Source organism: Macaca nemestrina, chromosome 8, assembly GCF_043159975.1.
Source record: "Macaca nemestrina isolate mMacNem1 chromosome 8, mMacNem.hap1, whole genome shotgun sequence".
NCBI classification, from domain to species: Eukaryota; Metazoa; Chordata; class Mammalia; order Primates; family Cercopithecidae; genus Macaca; species Macaca nemestrina.
In genome coordinates, this window is record NC_092132.1 from 93058787 (window position 1) to 93082376 (window position 23590).

Consider the following 23590-nt stretch of genomic DNA (forward strand, 5'->3'; position numbering starts at 1 on the left):
GCAAAGTTATCAGCTTTATTATTATTTATTAAACCTTTTTATGGTTAAATGTATATATTAACTACAAAATGTGAATAATTTCAGGTGGTGTATCTATTTTGATATGTTACTGATTAAGATCTTCCCTCATTAGAAATGGCAGTTATTGGTCGGGTGCGGTGGCTCATGTCTGTAATCCCAACACTTTGGGAGGCTGAGGCAGGTGGGTCACCTGAGGTCGGGGGTTTGTGACCAGCCTGGCCAACATGGCAAAATCCCGTCTCTATTAAAAATACAAAAACTAGTGGAGTGAGGTGGTGGGCTCCTGTAATCCCAGCTACTTGGGAGGCTGAGGCAGAATGGCTTGAATCCGGGAGGCAGAGGTTGCAGTGAACCAAGATCGTGCTATTGCACTCTAGCTTGAAACTCCGTCTCAAAAAAAACCAAAAAAAAAAAAAAAAAAAAAAAACCCCAAAAAAGGGCTATTATTGTAGGGGTCTTTAATCAGATTTAATGTATTTCATCAGGGATGTAAGACACTTTCCAGGCTCCTGTTTAAATTATTCTAACATTTTTCTACATCTTAAAAAATGGTAAGACTCTAAAACTTTGTTACACACACTGTATTAGTTTAGAAAAAAAATAAGGCTTCTTTTATAGTATCTTGCTCTTTATTAATTGGCTGAAGTACTTAGAACGCTTTGGGGGCACATTAAAATTCTACATAAAAGGAGTCTTAATAACTTTTTGATAATAACAAAAGTTCTGACTAAATTTAAATTGATTTTGTACCTTAGTATTAATAGCTGTACAGCTATTATATAGCTATTAATGATGATACAGCTATTATAATTACAGCTATTATAATAAATGAGGGAATTATTTTACTGGTTAAACATTACATTATCATCTGCATAAAATGGTAATTTTTTGCTGCTTGAAAATACTTTATTAGCATAGCCATACTGTGTGTTTATGTTAGCTGAGAATACCTTCCCAATAGAGTATAATATTTCCTTTAAAATAGCAGGAAATATTAATACTTTCCAGTGAAAAGATAAATGAGTACTTAAAATACCTTTAGAAGTATTTTAGGGATGTGGAATCTGGGTTTGAAAAGAAATTTTTACAAATCTGTAATTAAATAACGTAATCCCATTATTCTACTTAACTCCTTAGCTTGCTGAGTAGTATCTGTGTATCAGAAATTGTTGATTCATAGCGACCATTTTAATCCTGTGGTGATACTTTTAATTCACTTACAAATGACTCTCTGTGTGAAAGGTCATAGCTGCTCTGTCCTTTACGGTCAGCGATGGCTCCACTGCGTGTGAGGGATTTGGTTTTTGGCCACGGGGACTTTGCTCGGAGGACTAATGGAACTTTTATAAAGCTAGCACAGTCCCCACCGTTTGTTCTTAGGGGAGATTTTATAATCAAGCTTTAATGATAGAAACGTCTATGGTTGGTACATTCAAGGACATCGTTCCCAGCTCTGTGAGTAAAAGATATGATCACCTCATATAAAGAAGGAAGGGAGATGAGGAGCGTGAACCTGAACTGTGCATCTGGGAGCAGTTCAGGCACGGTGCTCTGTGAAATATGGTAGTAAAACCCAACTCTCCTGAAGCTTTATTGTCTGGCGGGTTAGTAATGGCCTGGTTTATTTCCATACGCAGGGCATTCACTTGCCCTCCTTGCCCCCACCTCTGCCCTGGCTAAAGAGCTTTACTTCCTTGAAAGCTCTTTCTGAACCCTCCAGTCCCTTGTTTATGATGGGCACCTCTTCCTCATCCTGCTGACAAATGCCGCACCTGCTTGCTTCGTCAGTTCAAGAGCTTCAGAGCTGTTGACATTTTGAGTCATTCTATTTTGATGACTGTAGGCAACGTATTTCCAGATTGATACCTCATCCATATGTCTCTCCTTCACACAAAAATGAAAATATACCTTGTTCTTTCATTTTGCCATTCACTTTTATATGACACTTACAAAGGTCAACATCCAAAAAGATTATTGCCTTGTGTAATATAGTTGTGCAGTAGTGATGGGGAAACATATCTTGTCTCAGGATTTTATAAAATGTTCTTAGGAGAGCAACAGTGAATTGAGGTGGATGAAACAGAGTCCTGGATTATAGTGCCCTGCTACCCAAACTGCAGGCCCTGGACCAGCAGCTTCACCATCTTTTCACATCCCATTAGAAATGCAGGCTCTCAGGCACCACCCCAGACCTCCTGCATCAGAATGCTCCTTGCAGGCCCCTGGAAGGTTTGTGTGCACGCTGAAGTTTGAGATGTGCTGCACAGCTGGCTGACGCACATAAAGTTGTTTCTAGAAATGTCACATCTGATGAAAGACTTTACAACATAATGAACTAACACTCATGTTCTCATCTCCATCGTGGTCTGGAACATCATAAACCATAATGTTTGTTGAATGAATAAACAAAAGACCTGGGCTGCTCTTTGGCAACAGCTGTTGGTCTCCTAGATGGTCTTGTAATATTTTGGGGGTGAGAGTTATGTGGAGTCATATATAAGGTCCTAGAGTCTTTTTCCTTTTCTCTTTCTTTTGGCTTCATTTCTGTTCTGGATTCCTCCCATGAATATGATTTCTTTTTGTTTCTTTTTGGCTGTGAATACAACATATATTTTTAATTGACAAGTAAAAATTGTACATTATTTATGGTGTGAAACATGATGTCTTGATATGTGTATACATTGTGAAAGGGCTAAATTAAGCTATTTAACATGTGCATGACCTCACATATTTATCATTTATTTTGTGGTGTGAACACTTAAAAGCTACTCTCTTAGGAACACTAAAAAGTAATCAGTATACTGTTATTAACTGCAGTTACTATGATGTGTACTAGATCTTTTGAATGTATTCCTCCTGTCTACTTGAAATTTTGTGTCCTTTGACCAACATCTCCCCAGTCCCTCCACCCCTCTAAATACAGCAGATTTCTGAAGGCCATACTCTTTGGAAAAATATTTCTTAAATACAAGGAGGTGGGTGCTCTTTGGCAGGCCATGAGGGGATCCTGCCATACCAGCTGTCCCCTCCACTGGGCCAGGCAGTGGGGAGCTGGGAGCCTGAGGGGCAGAGGCTGCTCTGCGTCCAACAGTACAGCTCTGGGAGCCATGGATCCTGGATGTAGAGCTGCAGCATTGAGTGGGAAATGCAAAGAAAATCTCACTATTCTATCAAAGTGAATCTCAGGGAGCACACACCAACTCTGTCTTATTTATAACAAAATTCTGACCGCAGCCTCTTTGGGGATAATTTAAAAATCTGGACATATGTGGGAATATGATGTAAATTCTAACGTTGGTTGAAGGACCCTTGTGATGACATTGGGCCCTCCTGGATGCCCCAGGAAAATCCCCTCATCTGAAGGCCTGTTGATTAGCAGCCTTGATTCCCCTTTGCCATGCAAGGCAACGCAGTCTTCATTTCTAGGGATGAAGATGCGGACTTCTTTAGGAGGCTGTTACTCTGCCCAACACAAACAGATGTGCAGAAAAGGTCTCCAAGTCTTAGCAAATTTTTAGACATTTTAGATACTTTCCTTCAGTGTCTTAAGAAGTTGAACCTTATTTGCATGTATTTCAACTCAAAGTTAACCATATCATCCTGATGGAAGCCAAGTGGAAGAACTACGTTTTATCTCTTTCTGTGTGTTTGATTTTGGGGTCTCCAAAGTGAAAAACAAAACAAAAAAAAAACTTTAACTTTTTTAAGGGGAGTGGATGGCAATTTATTTCGTGTGAACTAAGATGCCTAGTAAGCTGCATTTTCTCATGTGAACTACAGGGTGCAGTTTGATTGGGAGGGGTTGCAGTTAGAAGAGAATAGACTTTCCTAGTATTTAGCATGATTTAGGGTAATGTCAATCTCATTCACCGCTGTATTTTTATGCTTTTGGCCCCAGGACTCCAGGAAATCTTAGGTTTTCAGTTGTGCCCATTTTGAACTCAGGAAGGAGGCATAGAAACTCAGTTCTTTTGTGAAGCATTTCTCGGAACTATCCCTTCTCATTGTTGTTAAGGTTCATTGCAGGCACTTCACAGTTCTTTATTTCTCACTACACAATTAAGACGAATTTGGTGACGACAGGGAGGTATATTTGAACTTTGGAAGTAGGTGGAGAACAAATAGCACTCCTATTCCTTGTGTAGACAGCACTAGAGTGTGTCTTAAGGAAAGTGGGTCATGTTTTCTAGCAGTTTTGTGGGGTGAGGGGCAAGGGGACAGATAACAAAGGGAGTGGAGAAATTTTTGTTTGTTATTTGAGAATGAGTGCAAATCATCCATCTCTTCTGCACTGAGATACAAATGAAATCATACCCAGGTGATATCGCAGGCCACTGATACATGATGAAAACACTGTAAATAGACTTTTTGGAACATTAAAATGTGGCTCTTCTCCACTTTGTCCATGTGGTCATAGAGCCACATCTTGTCTCTGAGTTTCCTGCACTGGATCCAGGCCCGCGGTAGGGGAGGACCAGAAGGAAGACTGAGTAGTTCTCTGTTTATTCATATGAGTCAGGAACAAATATAAGCTTCAGGGCACATCAAACGTACACCAGTGAAATGTGCCAGGGCTTGAAGAATTGTTGGTCTGGTATCGATGGTAATAGTTCTGTGCTTTAGCTTTATTAACGACTTTGAAAGAATTTCAGTGTTGGAATAATGTTGTAACTTTTTCTTAGAGTTGAGGCTCACGGTCTGGCTGAATAGGCACACTGTAGCTGTGCGCCAAAAGATGGCATTGAACTTCAAAGCAAATTTGCATTATTAACTTGCCTTTGCTTTTAGTCAGTATACATATGAAGAAATAAGACTTTGAATCTAGGAAGCCCTACAATCTTGTGTGTAAAATAACCCAACTTCATGCTATTTAACACTTTACAGCAAAATTAATACAGGGTTAAAGGCAAAGCAATGTAACTTACAGAAAACAGCAGTGGTAAAACATTATTTGGCAAATTATTTAAAATGCTCCTAATGCCAATATCAAAGGGTGAGAAAACTTAATAGGCGTGGGAAGAGAAGAGCAATTAAAGGTGTCAAAAGATCCACAAAAATGAGTAACATCCAAATAACTAAAATAGAACTAGGAAAGAGGTGACACGGGAAAGAAGAGATGACAGCTCAGAGCAGTGGCCCCCGAGCGCCCTTTGTGTGGCCGTGAGGAGTGGCCTTGGGCTGGCCCCAAGCCCAGCAGAGGGTGAAGCGATGGTGCTGAAGGAGTGAGCTGAGCTGTCTTTAGACCTCAGACCTCGGACCTCAGCCCAGTGCTCCGCCACTGTACACCAGGTAGAAGCCATCAGGCAGATCTGTGGAACTGGGGACTCCTTAAAATTCAAAACTTGTATGGAGGCAGGATTCTGAGGTGGCCCCCAAGATCTGCGAACCCTGCTGTATGTGCCCTGCAGGATCCTGGGACTGTGAGCAGGATGGAGCTTACCTCCATGGTGAGGTTTTGTTGTGTGGTACAGTTGGTTTAGGAAGGGAGCTTATCCCCAGTGGCCTGACCGAATGTCCTGAGCCCTTGAGATCTAGGTCTAGAAGTTGGGAAGGAACATGTCAGAGAAGCCCAGCAGGAGAGGAGTTTGATGTGAGAGAGTTTTCTATAGTTGACTTTGAGGATGGGGTCCACATGGTAAGGACTGAGAATGGCCTCTTGGGGCTCAGAGCAGTCTGGTGCCAGCCAGCAGGAGAAGAGGGACTCAGTCCTAAAGCTACAGGAGTGAATCCTGCCACAGCCTGGATGGGCATGGAAGAGGTTTCCAGCCCCAGATGACTGTAGATCCTGCCAAAGCCTTGATTTTGGACTTGTGAAACCCTAAGTAGAGAACTCAACCATTTTGCAGGTGAACTTCTGACTTAAAGAACTGTGAGTGTGACAAACTGGATTAAGAAAATGTGGCACATATACACCATGGAATACTATGCAGCCATAAAAAATGATGAGTTCATGTCCTTTGTAGGGACATGGATGAAGCTGGAAACCATCATTCTCAGCAAACTATCTCAAGAACAGAAAACCAAACACCACATGTTCTCACTCATAGGTGGGAATTGAACAATGAGATCACTTGGACACAGGAAGGGGAACATCACACATCGGGGCCTATTGTGGCTAGGGGGGAGGGGGGAGGGATAGCAGGAGATATACCTAATGTAAATGATGAGTTAATGGGTGCAGCACACCAACATGGCACATGTATACATATGTAACAAACCTGCACATTGTGCACAGGTACCCTAGAACTTAAAGTATAAAAAAGAAAAAAAAGAACTGTGAGCTACTTGGGAGGCTGAGGTGGGAGGATCACTTGAGGCCCAAGTTTGAGATTAGTCTGGACAACATAGTGAGACCCTCTCTCCCCCCACCAAAATTTTTGAAAATAGCTGGGTATGGTGGCATGTGTCTGTTGTCTCAGCTATTCAGGAGACTGAAGTAGGAGGATCGATTGAGCTCAGAAGGTTGAGGCTGCAGTGAGCTGTGACTGGGCACTGCACTTTAGCTTGGGCGACAGAGCAAGACCTTATCTTTAAAAAAAGAAAGAAAAGAAGAAAAAATAAAAGAAGCCAGGTGTGGTGACTCACACCTGTAATCCCAGCATTTTGGGAGGCCAACACGGGTGGATCACTTTAGTCCGGGAGTTTCAGATCAGCCTGGGCAACATGGCAAAACCCTGTCTCTACTAAAAATACAAAAATTAACTGGGGATGGTAGCCTGTGCCTGTGGTCCCAGCTACTTAGGAGGCTGAGGTGGGAGGATCACCTGTGCTCAGGAGGTCAAGGCTGCAGTGAGCCGAGATGAACCAATCTGCCTTGGATACTGAGGGATGACTGTAATTCCTGTAATTCATAAAATATTTTACATCAAAATTATAGATTTTAATTTTGTATTAGGAATCCCTAGAAGATATGCCATTTTAAAGGATGCCTGACTGGGCACGGTGGCTCATGCCTGTAATCCCAGTACTTTGGGAGGCTGAGGTGGGCCGATCGCCTGAGGTCAGGAATTCAAGACCAGCCTGGCCAACATGGTGAAACCCTATCTCTACTAAAAATACAAAATTAGCCAGATGTGGTGGCACATGCCTGTAATCCCAGCTACTCAGGAGGCTGAGGCAGGAGAACTGCTTGTACACAGGAGGTGGAGGTTGCAGTGAGCCGAGATCATGCCATTGTACTCCAGCCTGCGCGACAAGAGTGACACTCTGTCTCAAAAATAAATAAACAAGTAAATAAATAAATAAAATTGAAAAGGAAGTCCTTGAAATAGATGTAGCCATATTCCCTACATAAAGATGCCATCTAATTCATCCTGACATTCTTAACCTGGTAGATACTGTCACCAAATATAAAGGGTATGGGCTAGAGTTTTAGATCAATTTGGCCTTAAAACTTGGGAAACGAGGAAAACCGGTTAGGCTTATTCACACAGTCATTCTTCAATGACCACTGCTGAGTGAAGCAAGGTTTTGTACAACCGCTGCACTGAGGCTGAGGTGCCCTGCGATACAGCTTACTGAGGGCTTTGCTGTAGATAGAGAAGCTTTGGTATCCCTGAGAAATGCCCACTCTATCAGCAATAAAGACAGTTGATGGCTTAGCCTGAATAAATTAGTTCCAAGAGAGCATGTGATATATCTTTCTGGGTTTAGCCCCACAACCTCACACTGCTCATCAGAGATATTTCCCTGATACGTATGGGAGAGGCTAAGTAATTGAACCATCAGTGAATGGAGCTATATAGATACATCACCCATCTGGATCTTTCGAGCCAATGGTGTAACAGTTTTCTTTTAATTCCTGTTCAGAGTGACTTTGGCTCATTTCTTCTTTTCACTCGTCCAGGGTGGAAAGACAGAGAGAGTACTTGCAGTTTCCACTCACTAGTAGACAGGCATAATAATAATCAAAGAACATGAAGCTGAAGCCAAAACCTTTGCCAGACGAAGAGAAACAAATTGCACCGAAAAATCATCCCAGACTTCCTGGCGGTTGCAGTGGCAGCTCTTGTTATTGTATTTCTCAGCCCCATCTTTCTGTTTTTCTTATGGCAAATGTCACATTGTTGACTTTCCATCGTGTAATGTCAAAAAGAATGATCATTAAGCAACCTTTTGAAAAAACAAACATCTTTACTTGGTCTATGAAAGATCTGGAATAAAGAAATTTCTGAAAATGTTTCCTGCATATTTCAATGGAGTGGGCACTTGAAAAGGCGATGTTATTCTGAAAGCACTAGTTGATTGTTAGAAACTGGTTGCATTACTTTGTGTCAAAATCATGCACAATGAAGGTAGATGGTTTTCCTATTATTTTAAGGGTAGAAAAAATATTTTATGAATGACTAAGGAGTGTGACAGAAACTACAGAAGGGGCATGGTAGGGGTCACTCTGAGCCTCAGGGCTTACAACCCCTGCCTGCATACACCACCCTGGAGTGTCAGAAAGTGTGGTCTTCTAAAAAAAAAATTAATTGATTATATTTCATTGACAGATACAAACGTGGCTTCTTGCCCAATTCCAATGTTTATGTATTTTCTTTCATAATAAATATGCTTGTATCACTGACAAGATAGGAAGCAAGATGTCACTAGGTCTACCCGCTTCCCACCTCACCCCACCTCACTTGTGAATAGAGAAAACCTATGGCAAGGCTTTTCCCGATTTCCTCCTTCTCCAGTTAATACTGGTGCCATTGTTTTTATCCAGCTAGCTATGCTCATCTTTCCTTTCTTCCTGACTGTGGGAGAGCAGAAAATGTAGACCTGGCTCCAGAGACGACTCTGAGGATTTTCTTGCATTTTCACCTAAATAATCCAAGAAGCAGGCCGGTGTGGTGGCTCATGCCTGTAATCCCAGTACTTTGAGAGACCAAGGTGGGCAGATCACTTGATGCCAGGAATTTGAGACCAGCCTGGTCAACATAGTGAAACCCCATCTGTACTGCAAATATAAAAAATTAGCTGAGTGTGGTGGTGCGTGCCTGTAATTCCACCTACCTGGGAGGCTGAGGCAGGAGAATCACTTGAACCTGGGAGGCAGAGGTTGCAGTGAGCTGAGATTGTGACACTGCACTCCAACCTGGGCAACAGAGGGAGACTCTGTCTCAAAAATAATAATTAATAATAATAATAATAATAATCCAAGAAGCAGTAGGGACATCGGTTAAGAATCCCATCCACTGCATTTCTGTTCACTAGTGCCTCTTGAGATAGGAGTTAACTAGGTGAAGAGGGCTTGAAGGAGTATTCTTTGTGAAGAATAGACAAGACGGGCAGCAGGGAAGGGGAGATGATGGGACAAGAGGGGAGACGGATGGGGACCACACAGGCTGACCCTGTAGGCCACGTGGAGATTATTGCTTCTATTCTAACAGCACTGAGAAGCCTCTGAAGTGTGTAATCAGAGGGCGAAGGGAGGTGCTTACAGAGGACACCTTGTTGGCTGCAGTATGGAGAATGGATTAAAGGAGGGAACAGAGAGGATATCCAATCAGGAGGACGTTCGAAGGTCCCGGCAAGAGGTGGTACAGGTTGAGCACCCCTGATGCAAAAATCTGAAATCTGAAATGCTCCAAGATCCAAAACTTTTTGAGTGCTGACATGACACCACAGGTAGAAAACTTCAAATGTAAGTACTTCATACAAACTTTCATTCATGTGCAAAATTACCAGAAATATTGTGTAAGATCACCTTCAGGCTAAGTGAATAAAACATATGTGAAACATACATGAAATCCGTGCTTTGACTTGTGTTTCATCTCCAAGATATCTTATTATGTGTAGCAAAATGTTCCAAAATACTAAAGTATCTGAAACTTGAAACTTTTCTGGTCCCAACCATTTTGGATAAGGAATAATTCACCTGTATTCCCTTGGGTTTGGGAGGAGGTGGAACAGAGAGGATTGGTGGTGGATCGTCTGAGGCAGGTGAGAGGGAGGGAGATGTCTAGGAAGATTCCTGGATCTTGGGGTGGTTATGCTATTCTCTGGAACCTAGAACCTTGGAAAAGAATATTTACTTATTTAAAATTTTACTTTGTTTCAGATAGAGAGCTTGCATTCCATTTTGGATGTATTAAGTTTAGGGTTCATTTTAGAAAATCAAGAGATGTCCTGAAGTCATAAGATAGCTAATTTCTCTATCACCTGGTGGGAAAAAATTGAGAAAACAAGGTAAAATTCTAGAAATAAAATTCTATAGTGTTAAGGCAAAAATCAGAGAAATTTCCAATTCAATTTTCAAGATACTCTTTCACATACTGTAATTTTGTTATTTTTCCAACAAATTGTGGCAACATTTACATTTTCATGATGACTTTTGAGACAAGAAAAGGGAAGGTGGTGACAGAAGGTGGGTGGAGCAAGCTTGGAGGTAGCTCTGTGGGTTGGCATGCGGGAATGGGCAGTTGGTGAAGGGTTCCTTCTGAGTCATCGGATTTGCTGAGAGAAATGAGCAAGGTGGAGCAGGTGAGCTGATTTGATCCAATCCTTAGAACCGTAACTGCCAACAGAGAGAAAATACAGAGGTAGCTTTGAGGAAAACATAATTTTTTTTCCACATTTCCCTTTGGGAAGACATACCATTTAGCTTGATTTTTGAGCAGAGAGATACAAAAAGCCCCATAGTCCCTATTAAACCTCAATCCTTGGAAACATAATTTATCAGATCCTTAAAATGAGTCAAATATTTTCCTATAAGAATGTCCTGTAGACCATAAGAAGGAAACTAAATAAAAGTTCAGTATCTGTCTGGATATCCTTGTACACATTTAAATTTTCTAGTGGTGTCATTGCATGATCCAGATTTCTACAAGGAAGAGTGATCTTTCTATGGAAATTTCAAAGGTGAGTTATACATGTGAGTGCTTTCCTTTTCAGCCAAAACACATACTATTAAGAACAGTTGTAAATCAGGTGAAATAATTTTTTTCCTTCACATTTTAAACCATACTATCAAGGGAGAATTAGGAAACAGAATTTGCCAAATGTGACACTTTTTTTAGTGAAAATTTATTTATTTATGTCTTTATATTAAATTAGAGAATGAAGGCAACAAATAGAGATAAGCTAAATGTTGTTGGCTAAAGTGTGGAAGAAAGATTCAAATCATTTCAACTAAATAGGGATTCTGTGGCATCAAATATCCTGCAGAGAATATAAAACAAAGTTTTAAATGTACAGCATATGTCTGTTCTCAGGGTCATCAAACTGCATTTTTATCATTTTTATCACCTGGTCTGAGAGAGCGAAGGGCCTCTCCTGCGATATCTGAGTGCTGCCCTGTAGCTGACAAGTGTCTCTCCGGGGATAGGGCTGACCCACTCCCCCAGAACAATTCTCTTTCACAGAAGTGGAACCCCCTGGCTTTTCTGAGACCTTGCAGAAACTTGTCTATTTCTTCTGTTAAAAGCAATAAACTTGTGCAATTATTAATACTGAATATATGTAGAAGTAAGATATTCTATTTGGCGTGGCCCAGTTTCAGTAGCAAGAGAGTCATACTTTCCTGGGACTGAAAGATTCACATATTGTACATAATAGTTTTTAATGAAAGTCGGCACAATTTCAAAGTTTATCAAATATAAAGAAAGAACTAGAGAAGTATGTTCCTCTTTTTCTTTTCTAGAACTTATTTTTCTTATTTTCAGGTTTCCTTTTTCTCCTCCCTGGCTTCACCCCCACCCCAGTTTTCTTTCTCTGACTTTACTTTGGCATTGCCTATTTCTATCATTTGCTCCTTTCAAGAATCCTATTGTTCTCAGAGTTCTTTTCTTTCTTTTCCTTCACCACATTTTTTTCTGTCTCCTTTCAACTGAAACTACAACCTATTGGTTCAGCCCACTGGCTTCCTAGGTAAGAAAATGTGTCTGACTCATTGGCTAAATATAGGTGCCCCTGCTGAGCTGGTTGCTTTCTTTAAAGAATTCTCAGTGGTGTTCTCTCAGCTGCTTGTCTTTTCTATTTAACCTCTTTTTTTTTTTTTTTTTTTTTTTAAATAGAAAATGCTATGCAGGTCTTATTTGGTAGAATGATTAGTTATACAAGAAAATGCAGAAAACTTTCCCTTGAGAAACACTTAGGATAACCTAGTTGAAGAATTTCCTCTTTAATACCTCAAATATGTATCTCACTTTACAGCTCATCAATGGCTCAAAGCAAAGTTGAGTCTCTCCTCTGGCCCAGAAAGGTGGACATCAGCTTGATGGATGAAAACTTGGGCTCCAGAGTCCGACAGGCTTGGGTCTGAATCCCGCCTCAGTTCATGTTGTTCTACATTTGTGGCAATTGATTCAACCTCCCCAAGAGCCAGTATGCTCAGCTGGAAAGTGGAGGTAGTAATAAGGTCCTCTTGGGTTGTCGAATGATTAGTTCTATGTGCCTTGTGCATAGGCAGGACCCACTGGAATTTTTTTTTTCTTTGACAGAGTCTCACTCTGTTGCCCAGGCTAGAGTGCAGTGGCACAATCTCGGCTCACTGCTACCTCTGCCTCCCAGGATCAAGCAATTCTCCTGCCTCAGCCTCCTGAGTAGTTGGGATTACAAGCACGCATCACCACGCCTGGCTAATTTTTGTATTTTTAGTAGAGACGGGATTTCACCATGTTGGTCAAGCTGGTCTCGAATTCCTGACCTTGTGATCCCCCCACCTCAGCCTCCCATAGTGCTGGGATTACAGGCTTAAGTCACCGTGCCCGGTCTGAATTTTAATTTTAAAAAAAGCTACTTTGGATGCTCTTGGGAAAGTGGAAGTAGTATCTTTAACATGCCTTCTATAGCAATAAGAAAGAATGAGTTCTAGGTCCAAGTGAATATGCTTCCATCATAAAAGAATTCTCTTCTCTTAAATTGAATGTGGAAAGAAACATTGACCAAGGTTTAGGCACTTCAAGATATTTCTTAGAGAAAATGTTGTGATCATAGTTCTTAGAAATGATAAAAAAGAAAAACATACATCAATACAGCATAAGTGGGACCATGCTCAAAAATTAAGACCTATCAATCAAATATTTCTACCCATTACAAATATTATTTATCCAAAATAGTAATTTGATTTTAATTACTGTTTCGGTTGTTTAGTATAATATTTAATATATAACTGGTAACAATGAGTAGTTATACTTATAATGGCCAATGTAACTCATTTGGTTATATTTATTTTATATATTTGTTCTATATATGTATATATACATACACACATAAATATATATTTGTTTTATATGTGTATATATGCATACACACTCACATAAATATATATTTACATATACTTTTTCACACAGAATTATTTGACAAAATTGCTTGACTTTTTAAAAATAATTCTGTGATGATGGCAGAATGTGAGGAGTCCTTCCTTCTCTCCCCAAAAACCCCAAAACATTTACTGAGGGCTTGCTAAATGGGAAGATTTGGCTCCAGTTATCTATTATGATAGGTAATTGAAATGACCACCTTAAGCCAACCGCTCACCCACTACATAAAATCATGATCCCCAAACTGGTGTTTCCCAGTGGGGCTTTGCACTTTGAGATGCACACATGTCCGCTATGAAGGACCTGTTTAAAAAGAAAAGTTTCAGTAATTAAAACTATGTGTGATAGTTCACTTATTCATTCATTCAGTCATTACATTTATTCTGTGACTATGATTTTTCAGCCATTTTTCTAGTTTTTACATATGTAGATGTTAATGTCCTACCTAAAGCCATGTCTTCCCTGAGTTTTCTCCCTCTTCGCTTCTCATTGCAGAGACGGGCTGGTTGTGTCAAGTCTTGGTTACTTGTGTATGTGTGCATAGGCCCATAGAATGCTCTGGAAATAACCTCTTAAAAAATAAATTTTGTATTTACACGGACCTTAAGATAATTTAGGAGATATATGTGTGTGCATAGATATATGCATATATTAATATATGTGTATATTATATAACAAATATTATTCATAAATACAGATAAACATATATGTGAATAAATATATAAAGGACATGAACACATATTTGTTTATATCTATATCAGAGCTTCAAGTGGAGGTGGGTTGACAAGATGTACAGTGTGCTAATTGAACCTACCTCTTCCAGTCGAAGGTGTGGCTCCTCAGATGGCTCGGCAAACAAGAGGTTAAGGGAGGGGGAGAAGCAGACAAAGTCAATACAGTCAGTTAATTGCAGGAAGCAGTTGCACAGCAACTGCAGCCAGGGAAACTGTTCTCTAGGAGCAGCCAATCACACAGGGGACCGAGTTCACCAGGAAGTGCTTGCCTCCGCCTGCCCCTTCCCCTGTGCCTTGGCTCTCCGCTGTCTGTATGTTTCTCCATCTCTCTGTCTCTGTGGCTTTCTTTTTCTGTGCCTCTTAGGCGCTCCCTCTTGGTCTCTGCTTCTTTGCCTTTTTTGTCTATGGGCTCGCTAAGATGTACACACACGAGGTTTATAGAGACAGACAAGGAGCCCTTTTCTAGCTTGTCCTCTTCAGTTCTTTGCCCATTGCCCAGAAACAGTGTTCACGTAAGGTAAAGGCAGGCTGTGCACTTCCTGCCCACGCCATCACCTGCCAGGTGAGCACAGGGCATGCCCAAAGTCAGTCATCTCCACATGTTGGATGTGACGTCATAATGTGTGAAAGCTGTATTGTATCAGCATAAACTCCAACGTAGCCATCAAAGTAATTTGACTTATGATAGAGAATGACCTGGATGCCATATATTCTATCAAAAGATTCCTGGGCCCACCATTTATTTTTCCGTTATCCCCTGTAATGAATTTTAGATTAGCTATTCTTTGAAAAGGGACATTTGCTATCAGAGTTCTAGTTAGGCTTTTAATTTTTATGAAAGAGGTGTATTGGCCTAGAGCCTAGAAGAGTCTTATTATTTTTTGTCTGTCAAAGCTGGGACTGGCAGGGGATTTCCCAGTATTAATTAATTAACTCCAGGCTCTTTTGGCAAAATGCCTTGAAAGGGATGGCCTGTCCTGAGTGACCCTCTCGTGTACTTTGTGCCAGTGATCATTAAACTCGCAAAATTGTCTCACCTGGTTCCAGGACATTAAATTAAGATAAGAATAATAAACTCTTATATTAACATAAAGGAAATATTAATCTACTAGACACATAAAGAAAATGGTGTAAAATTCCTTCTGCATCCTAGGGCAAATGAATATCTTAAGATCATTTTTAATGTTTTTTTGCCCAAGGTTCAATAAGAGTCCTGAGATACTCAGGGCTCTGTCACACTCAGTCATTTATAAAACATGTAAACATGCAAGACAAAGGGCCCTTGGAACCCACCGTGGCACTCCATAGCACAACAGAAACATTCACTAGCCAACCCACTATTAGCTAGGAAAACAGATGGCTGATCCTTTTGGATACAAAGAAGGGTAAGTAGTGATATTTTGCAACCTCTTTAACCTTCTGGAGAAGCACTAATAGAAATTGGGTTTGGGTTCAACCTTTCCTGGTTTCTTTCTTTTCTTTTTTCATTTATTTATTTATTTATTTAGTTAGTTAGTTTTTAGACAGACTCGCTCTGTGGCCCAGGCTGGAGTGCAGATGCAGTGGTGCAATATCGGCTCACTGCAACCTTTGCTTCCCAGGTTCAAGCAATTCTCCTGCCTCAGCCTCCTGAGTAGCTAGGATAACAGGCACCCACCACAACACCCTGGCTGATTTTTGTATTTTTATAGGGACGGGGTTTCGCTATGTTGGCCAGTTTGCTCTTGAACTCCTGACCTCAGTTAAACCGTCTGCCTCGGCCTCCCAAAGTGCTGGGATTACAAGCATGAGCCACCATGCCCGGCCTCCTGGTTTCTTTAGAGACTCCAGGATTTCACAAACAAGGAACATGTTCAGAGAGGATCCTGTGCTGTCATGAACGTACAGTTTGGGATCTGCTGGAGGCTGTCTCTATGAAGCTTGCACTCACAGGAAGTAAGAAATCTCCCAGCATCTCTAACTCAAAGGGCAGTGCCAGTCTTTTTTTTACCATTCCCCATACATGGAAACACACACACCCACAGAAACACACACACACGCACAGAAATACATACATAGGAATACACACCCAGAAATGCACACAGAAAAACAAATGCAGAAACACAAACACAAACACACACAGATACACACAGTATTCCTCTAAAAAGGTTCTCCTGTTTTTTAGTCATTGGAATATGCTGAGTGACAGAAAGCAGAATTAATACCAAATTTTAAAATGAACTGAAATAAATGAATCATCAGGGCATAAAAGGTGATGTTAGAGAACCAAGGAAATACGGCTGGGGAAAGTTGTGTTTTATGAATCAGCCACATTACCAAGTTTCAATGTGAATTACTTGAGGGCTGGGGGAGAGCCAGCACTCCCTACCCCAGCAGACAGAAACTTCCCCTGTTTATCGGCAGTGGGCTTGGCACACTTTCCTCCACTTGCCCAAAAAAGGTGGTATTTTTTTATTGGAAAAATTAAACTGTAAATTATCTCTGAAAGGCTTGCATCTTTATGATAATTTTCTAAATTATTATCATTTTTACAAACATGTGAAGTCACACATGCCTAGGATAATGCTGTATACAGTAGGCTGGAGATCTCAGTGCTAGGGAACACATAATGTGAGGTGCTGCTTAACCAGACCTGGGTGATGGAGGGAGCTTATGTTGTCATTAAAATGTCTTTAAGAGTTTTGTAAATTCTGAAAGTATGAACACCATGTGCTAAGTTGTGGATGTGAATCATGGTTCACATTCGTGTTTTCTTTTCTCAGTAACAGTCAATAAATGCTAGTTATTATTATTATCACCATAATTATTAACAGATGGGGTGGAAAGTTATATCAGAGAGCAAACCAGTGTTGAGCCACTACTGTGTCTAAGCCTCGTGGCCATCTGGTGAGGTGTCTTCGTCCTACTAATGTCATTTTATATACAGCAAGTTATGGCCAAGACCACCCTGTTAATAAGTTCTCATTCTGGTTCTATTACTCTAGGCTGCTCATGATTGAATAGCTTAGGAGACAGGAAAACTGTTGAGGCTTTATTAGTACAGGATTTGCACTTCCCTTGTGTGATTCAAACTTAATCACAAACCGAAACTAGGATAAATACTCAGAGACAGCTCTGTTTCCTGGGGCTATTCTCTCACTCTGCTAAGGCTATAGGATGCACTTTAGGCTTTGTTTCTTGAGTTAAGATTATTCTCATGTTCCTGAAAGAAAATATTCCTCCTCCCATTTTCCAGATGGGATATCAGCACACGTAGCCATCTCAGCTATAAAGACAATTGCAAGAATAAGATCTCCGAACATGAATTAATGATCATGGCTGAGTCTCCTATTGAGTTTTCCTATGGAGGCATTTCAGGGGCCTGAATTACAGCTAAAATGGAGTGGCTTTGTGTGTGCCCTGTAAGAGGGAGGTATGCATTGAAGCAAGTGTTGGCTCAACTTCATAATGAGAAACCTGGATACTGATGGGGTTTAGCTTTGATTGCATTCTGGAACTTACTGCACTCAGCTGGGTGTAGTCCAGCAACTGGGTGGCACTGGCAGAGGGAGGCCTGCTTCTACAACAATTACTGGTCAATTGCAAGTGATTATAATGGCACCGTGTCTAAAACAATATGGAGAAAAATGCTGCCTGGAAAACATAAAACAGTGGTGCTCTACCACAGAATGAACAAGATGCTGAGAATATCAGAGTAACCAGAGATGCTGGAAATTCAAGTTGCTACTCTAGATCACAGGACGATGGTACTCTTTTAAAAAATCTCCGTGGTATATTTTCAACTACGTTCTTCATCACAGACAGTCAGAACAAGACGCAGTGGGTTCTATACAAACTCTTTTTTGGTGAGTTGAGACGGCTGGACAGATTTCAAGAAAGAGCAGGGCTGACCAGTCTTGCCACATGAATCCATCCAATAAATAAGAAGAACTGAGAAGAATACCTTACTGCATCTAACTTCACTTCTACCAAAAGAGACATCCCATTGGTATGGGAGAATGCAGATTCCAAGAGATGACTGTACCCGGAAAACATCCTGGAGATCCTTATGAGTACATGATCAGTAGGTAATTGCTCTGATATTTGCAGACAGAATAGAAGAATTATCACTTTTGCTTTTACATCCTTTATTGGTTGTGAGTGATTTGGCCACAGGAGGTTGCAAGCAACTGTGGACCAAGTAACAATAAAACCAAGCTTAAATGAAGGCTATGGGGCTCCCTCTCCAGTGGCACCTTGAGAGAGTGGGCAGTCTCCCTTGGACACTGCCTCTCTGGCTCCCCAGAAACACTACTTGGAGTTGGCCTGGGCCAGTGGACTCTTTGCAGGCTGTCGATTGGCTGCTGCCAGTCCTGTGGTGGTTTCTTCACGCCTGTGAGAAGCTGTGACATATTCATTCTTGGCAGTCACCATCTCAGGCGTTAAATCACTGTCCTCAAATTTCCAGAGTTCTGACATGTATAATGGGCTTGGTAGGGGACCTGCAATAATTCTTTTTCAGTATTTATGAAATTGTGTGCTCCCTATGGCTTCTGGGCCTTTCAGCTGCCTTTCAGATATCCCTCCTATAAATTTTCCATGATTATCACTTTCTAGCTTTGAAATATACATTTTATGCATTGTTATTGGGATACGGGAGGCACCATTGACTTTGCCTTCTGTTGTGGATTTGTAATATGCCTATAGCCTCACCTGCCTAAATATATATTTCACTTGTGGCCATTTTAATACAGAACGAGCTTCATTACTATGCATCTTTCATTTCTGCAAATCTGAATCCTGTGGTTCTCCCCAATCATATAAACCTTCACACACTAAACCAAAGGTCACGCCAATAAACATTTCCTACATGGTGGCGCCTAATGTTGCCAGAAAAGTCTTGCTTTTAGCATCCTGTGCCTCTGTCTGTGGTAAATTCTCTCATTCCCAGTTCTTGTGAACTCACTCTGTCCTCCCCTTTCCCACTGCTGCAGGCCAAATCCCACTGTCACCATTGTGGAAATGAGACTCCATGGTAAGATAGAGGCTAGCCAATCAAATTTTAGCCTCATTTTTTTTTTTGAGTTTATACCCCACTGTTAGAAATATAAGCAGTTGAGACTGTGTCTTGTGTTTGGAGGCACAAGGCTTTTTAAATTTTTCTCTATGCTTTGTAATTTTCTACCTATAACCTCTAGCTATCTATGGATGAGGGTCTGAAGTCAGGCTAGGACTCAACCAAAGGTTTTATGAAACAGTGACTAGGTATTCTCTACAGCATCTCAGAAGCAGCTTACTGCTGATATCCTAATATATTGAAAAGGAACACTTGGGAGAAATGAACAGTTTGTTGGGACTTCCAACAAATGGGTATCACGGGGCTAGCTCCCATTTATTTATGAAGTTGAGTGGCTTATGTGATCTTTTTTCTTTAGATCCTCAGTTAGCCTAAGTGAGGATGGGTAATAGCAGAAAAAGAGTAGCACAGAGTCTTGTTTGGAAAGTTCCAAAAATTCCTAGCTGGAAATAGGGAAATTTTAAAAACATAGAATTTTATATTTGAATTTTGATATACTGAAGATCAGAAAAGTCACTCTAAGTATAAAACATAGGGAAATTATTCTGTTTTCATTTTATCATTTTAAAAAAGGTATTGTTGTTATTAATACATTAGTATGATGTAATAATAATTATAACAACGCATAGTTACCTTGTTCTAATTAGATTTCAGGATGCATAATGATTATAGGGAATATGTCATTCTTAGATATGGTAATACCAGAAATTGACCATTCTTAGATTACCTCCAGTAGAAACATATGAATTTCTGTTCTGTTGTAAGCAATATGGATTCAGGCATTTACAGATTTCTTAACAGGGAATAATAAACTAATTCCTTTTCAAATGATTTCTTCGGGTCTTACCTGTTTCCATAAATGGGGCTATCGTTTTCTCAGGTACCCAGAGTTGGAACTACATCGAATTAGTCATGAAGCATTTCAATGATTTCCTTTGTCAGATTTTTCTTTTCCCCCTCTCTGCAGTATATTCCCTCCCTCATCAGCAGCTCCACCATTGTGATTAACTTTTCTGTATTTCCCTCCCTCTCTCCCATTTTTTTTTGACTCACACTTTGCTCAGAACATTGCAAATTGGTTAATTTTCATAAGGTGACATTTGATTTTGCAGCTATTATCTTTAAAACTTGTATTGGTCCTTCATTGCTTAAAAATTAATTCCTCCATCCTTATAGACTAGTATTAAAACATTTTTCAAATGTCCAACTTATTTTTCCAAACTTATTTCCCAGTGGGGTTTCGCAAGGGGTCTTGATTGGCTGTTTGGATCAACATGTCTGGACGTTAAGTCCAGCTTTGTCACATATTGATTTTATTATTTAGAGCAAGCTATATAATTGCTATAGTCACTGCCATAAAAATAGAACTTCCTTCATAGACTATGACACAGATTAAATGAAGTAATGAATATCAGGTCATTTTTCTATGCCCAGTATAATCACTAAAAATGTTAATTATTTTTTCCTCTCTTAAAGGACATTGATAATATGTACCTTATAAAGTTGCTACAAAGAGTAATTGAAATGGTTTTCTGTAAAGCACATAGTATGCTACCCGGCATAGAGTAAGCACTCAGAAATGGCACAATTATAGCTCCTGAAGTCAGAGTGATCATCACTAGTCCCCATTGCCATGCATCTGCCTATATGTTTCCTTCCACCTGGAGAGCCTTGTCTTTTTGCTATAGTCCATCCTTCAAAGTACCTTTCTAGGCCCCTCCTCTGTGAAACCTTACCTGACCATAGCATTCCTTTAGTCCCCAGAACTCTTATGACCCATGCTACACATTTGAGACCTCTATCTGGTCATTCTCTCTATCTGTCTATTCATCCATCCATCCATCCATCCATTCATCCATCCATCCATCCATTCGTCCATTCATCATCTATCAACCTGTAATTGACTGCTAGTGAGATTGTTCTTACTGTCTTGGAATTAAGGACAGTAACAAACCTGAGGCCCAATGGCACTAAAGATCCCAAAGGACCTCATGCCACCTCTCCCCAGAGCTTCATGATAGAAACCAGCTCAGAAGGGACCCAAACACCTACCACCGCCATCCTCATTCCCAGCTCTCCAGGGACCCATTGTTTGTGACAGAGTCTGGGGAACATTCTCCCCCCATAGCCAAGGAAAAAGGGTTGAGCTTCAAGTTGTGAAGCCTGGAAGGCAGATGAAGTTCCTTGTCATGGTTGGACATGTGCCCCAGTAGTAAGGGCCATGAGCTCCCTGACATGTTGGGGCTGCTCTTCAGGTTACTGAAACCTTAGACAAATGGTTGCAGTTAGAGGAACAAAGAGTACCTTGGATCTTTCCCATTACAAAGGTCATACTTGCCATCTCTCTGTTATTCTGTCTGGAAAAGTGAGAAGAGCGAGCACTAAAGGCAGGCCGGAAGTGGAAGTGTGTGGGAGCAAACCATACACAGTCACCCCACCCAGCCTCCCCCTCACCCAGAGTCTCTGAGCTATAGATTGGTCTAGAAGCTCAGAGACTGATGGGAGGCAGAGGGTTTTGGATTTAAATTTAAACAAGACCAAGTCGGAAGTACTCAAAAGAGACACTGTTGGTACCTGAGCTTGACTACAGAGTTACTCAATCCTCTCTAGTTCTCACTGTGGCACTAAACACCATCTCCAGCAGGAAAAACAGGACAGCTGTAGCCCAGCAGGAGAAAGGAAGCTTTAAAAAGAAAGGTATTTGAAGTTTACATCACAGCACGCTGGACACCACAATAAACCAGAAACGCTGGACAGATCTTTCTCCTTTGTGACAATGTTAGCTGCCTCCTTCAGGAGGACGTAGTACTTCTTAATTCCTTAAAGTCCCTGCATGGTGGCTGTTAAACATAGTTTGATGGTGCCACATGTATTTCAAATTAAATCTTTCACTGAACCTCAGATACAAAGTAGATCAAATGGAACATCTGTCGTTAAAATGCGGGTGGGAATGAAGAGCTCTAGCCTCTTGGCCTCTCCGCCTCTCCTGGTTTTATGTGATTTTTTAAAAATTCATAACTCTAGACATGTTGCTTTTGTGTCTAGAGCCCAGCTCTTTCCCCTCCATGCACAGAGTTCCTGAACATAGCTATTATGTAGAATGGGACCCGATTTCTTGGCCCAGGGCTCCTCCGAGGAGCTAGGTTCAAGGCAACCTGTTTGACTCCTACTGCTCTGAAGCTCTGAGGCCATGCCCAGTGAGAAATCAGTGCTCAGTGAAGGGCTATCACTAGATGGATGAGAGATAGCAAGTTGCTGATTCCTTTGGTGGTGATGGTGGATGCAATATTCTCAAAGTGTTCAATAACACACCAAATCATCAATGATAGCTATCAGATTCTTTTAAAGTGAACTCTTGACTGTGGTATTTTCTTTGCCTGGGATTATGACTTCACTATGGATATTGTTTAGTTTTTAATCAAAACGAATTACATGACAAGGGAAGTTCCGTATTCTTTGGATGTCAAAACAATTAGTGCTCTATTTGATCTACTCTTCTGGAAAGAAATACCTTCACGTGAAGGAGCAAGACACAGCTTCATGATCACATTGAGCTCTGTCTCTCTGGACCAGCAGGACAAATAATTCATCCTTAGGGATGAGACAAACGGTTGAGTGATATTTTATTGAAAAGAATGTGTTAGGAAATAACCACATTATGTATAGCTTATTCTGTATTATATAATTCAAGTAGTTGTTTGATTAGAGTTGTTTTGATGTAAACAAGTTGATCAGATATCATTGTCACCATATTTAGAATTTTATTTTTAATCATTGTACATATGATAAACAACAGCCAGTAATAGTATTCATGAAAACTGCCCTTTGTTGCAAGTTCAGAAATTCAATCCGAACTAACTCAAGTAGATAAAGGGAAGGAGAGATCTAGTAGGAAAGTATCTGACTATCTCACAAGACAGCCAGCCTGTGGAAAAAATGAGAATTGCAGGAAAAACTGAAGAAAGGAACTCACAGGTTGCCAAGACTCCTCTCCCTCCTCCTTGCCTTCCATACCAGCTTCATGCTTCTCTCTCATTACAGAATATTTTTCCAAAAATTTCAAAGAAGAACCCTAACTGACCCAACTTGTTAGAAGCCCACTTCCAACTCAATCAAGAGTGCCAAGAAGGCAGCATTGTATTGTACAGAATGGTTGCTCCCACAGTCACCATACGGATGGGAGGGAAGGCAGGACACTGGGAATAAAAGCAATGTGTCTAGTTTAATAACTTAAAAATATGGCTTTGCTGTGATTATTTAGGAGATGATAGAGAGGTTCTGTTGAGTGGATAGACTTAGAAACAAAGCACTTCTAGGCTCTATTTAATGGTAATTCTAATGATATCTCTTGAGTGGCAAAGCATCAGGGTGAGGGCCTACTTTTACTGTATAGATCTCTACAAGGAATTTTAAAAACATATTTAAAATACATTAAATCCTTTTCTGACTTAATTACTTAAAAACTTTATTTGTTTGCCACTGTTTTTGACAAGCATTGTGAAACTCATAAATGACCTAGCTGGTGATTG

The 23590-nt window shown here is 40.5% G+C and overlaps 1 long non-coding RNA gene across 4 annotated transcripts in view; it reads left to right on the forward strand.

Moving 5' to 3' along the window:
* Nucleotides 1–23590, forward strand: part of LOC112423426 (uncharacterized) — a 193974-nt gene that overhangs the window by 68898 nt on the left and 101486 nt on the right. The window contains exon 3 of one of the 4 annotated variants that reach the window (XR_011607031.1): nucleotides 9399–9495. The exons of the other annotated variants lie outside the window; for them this stretch is intronic. This is a non-coding gene — a long non-coding RNA (uncharacterized lncRNA). Of the gene's footprint in view, nucleotides 1–9398; nucleotides 9496–23590 lie in introns of those variants that run through there. 4 annotated transcript variants of the gene reach the window in all.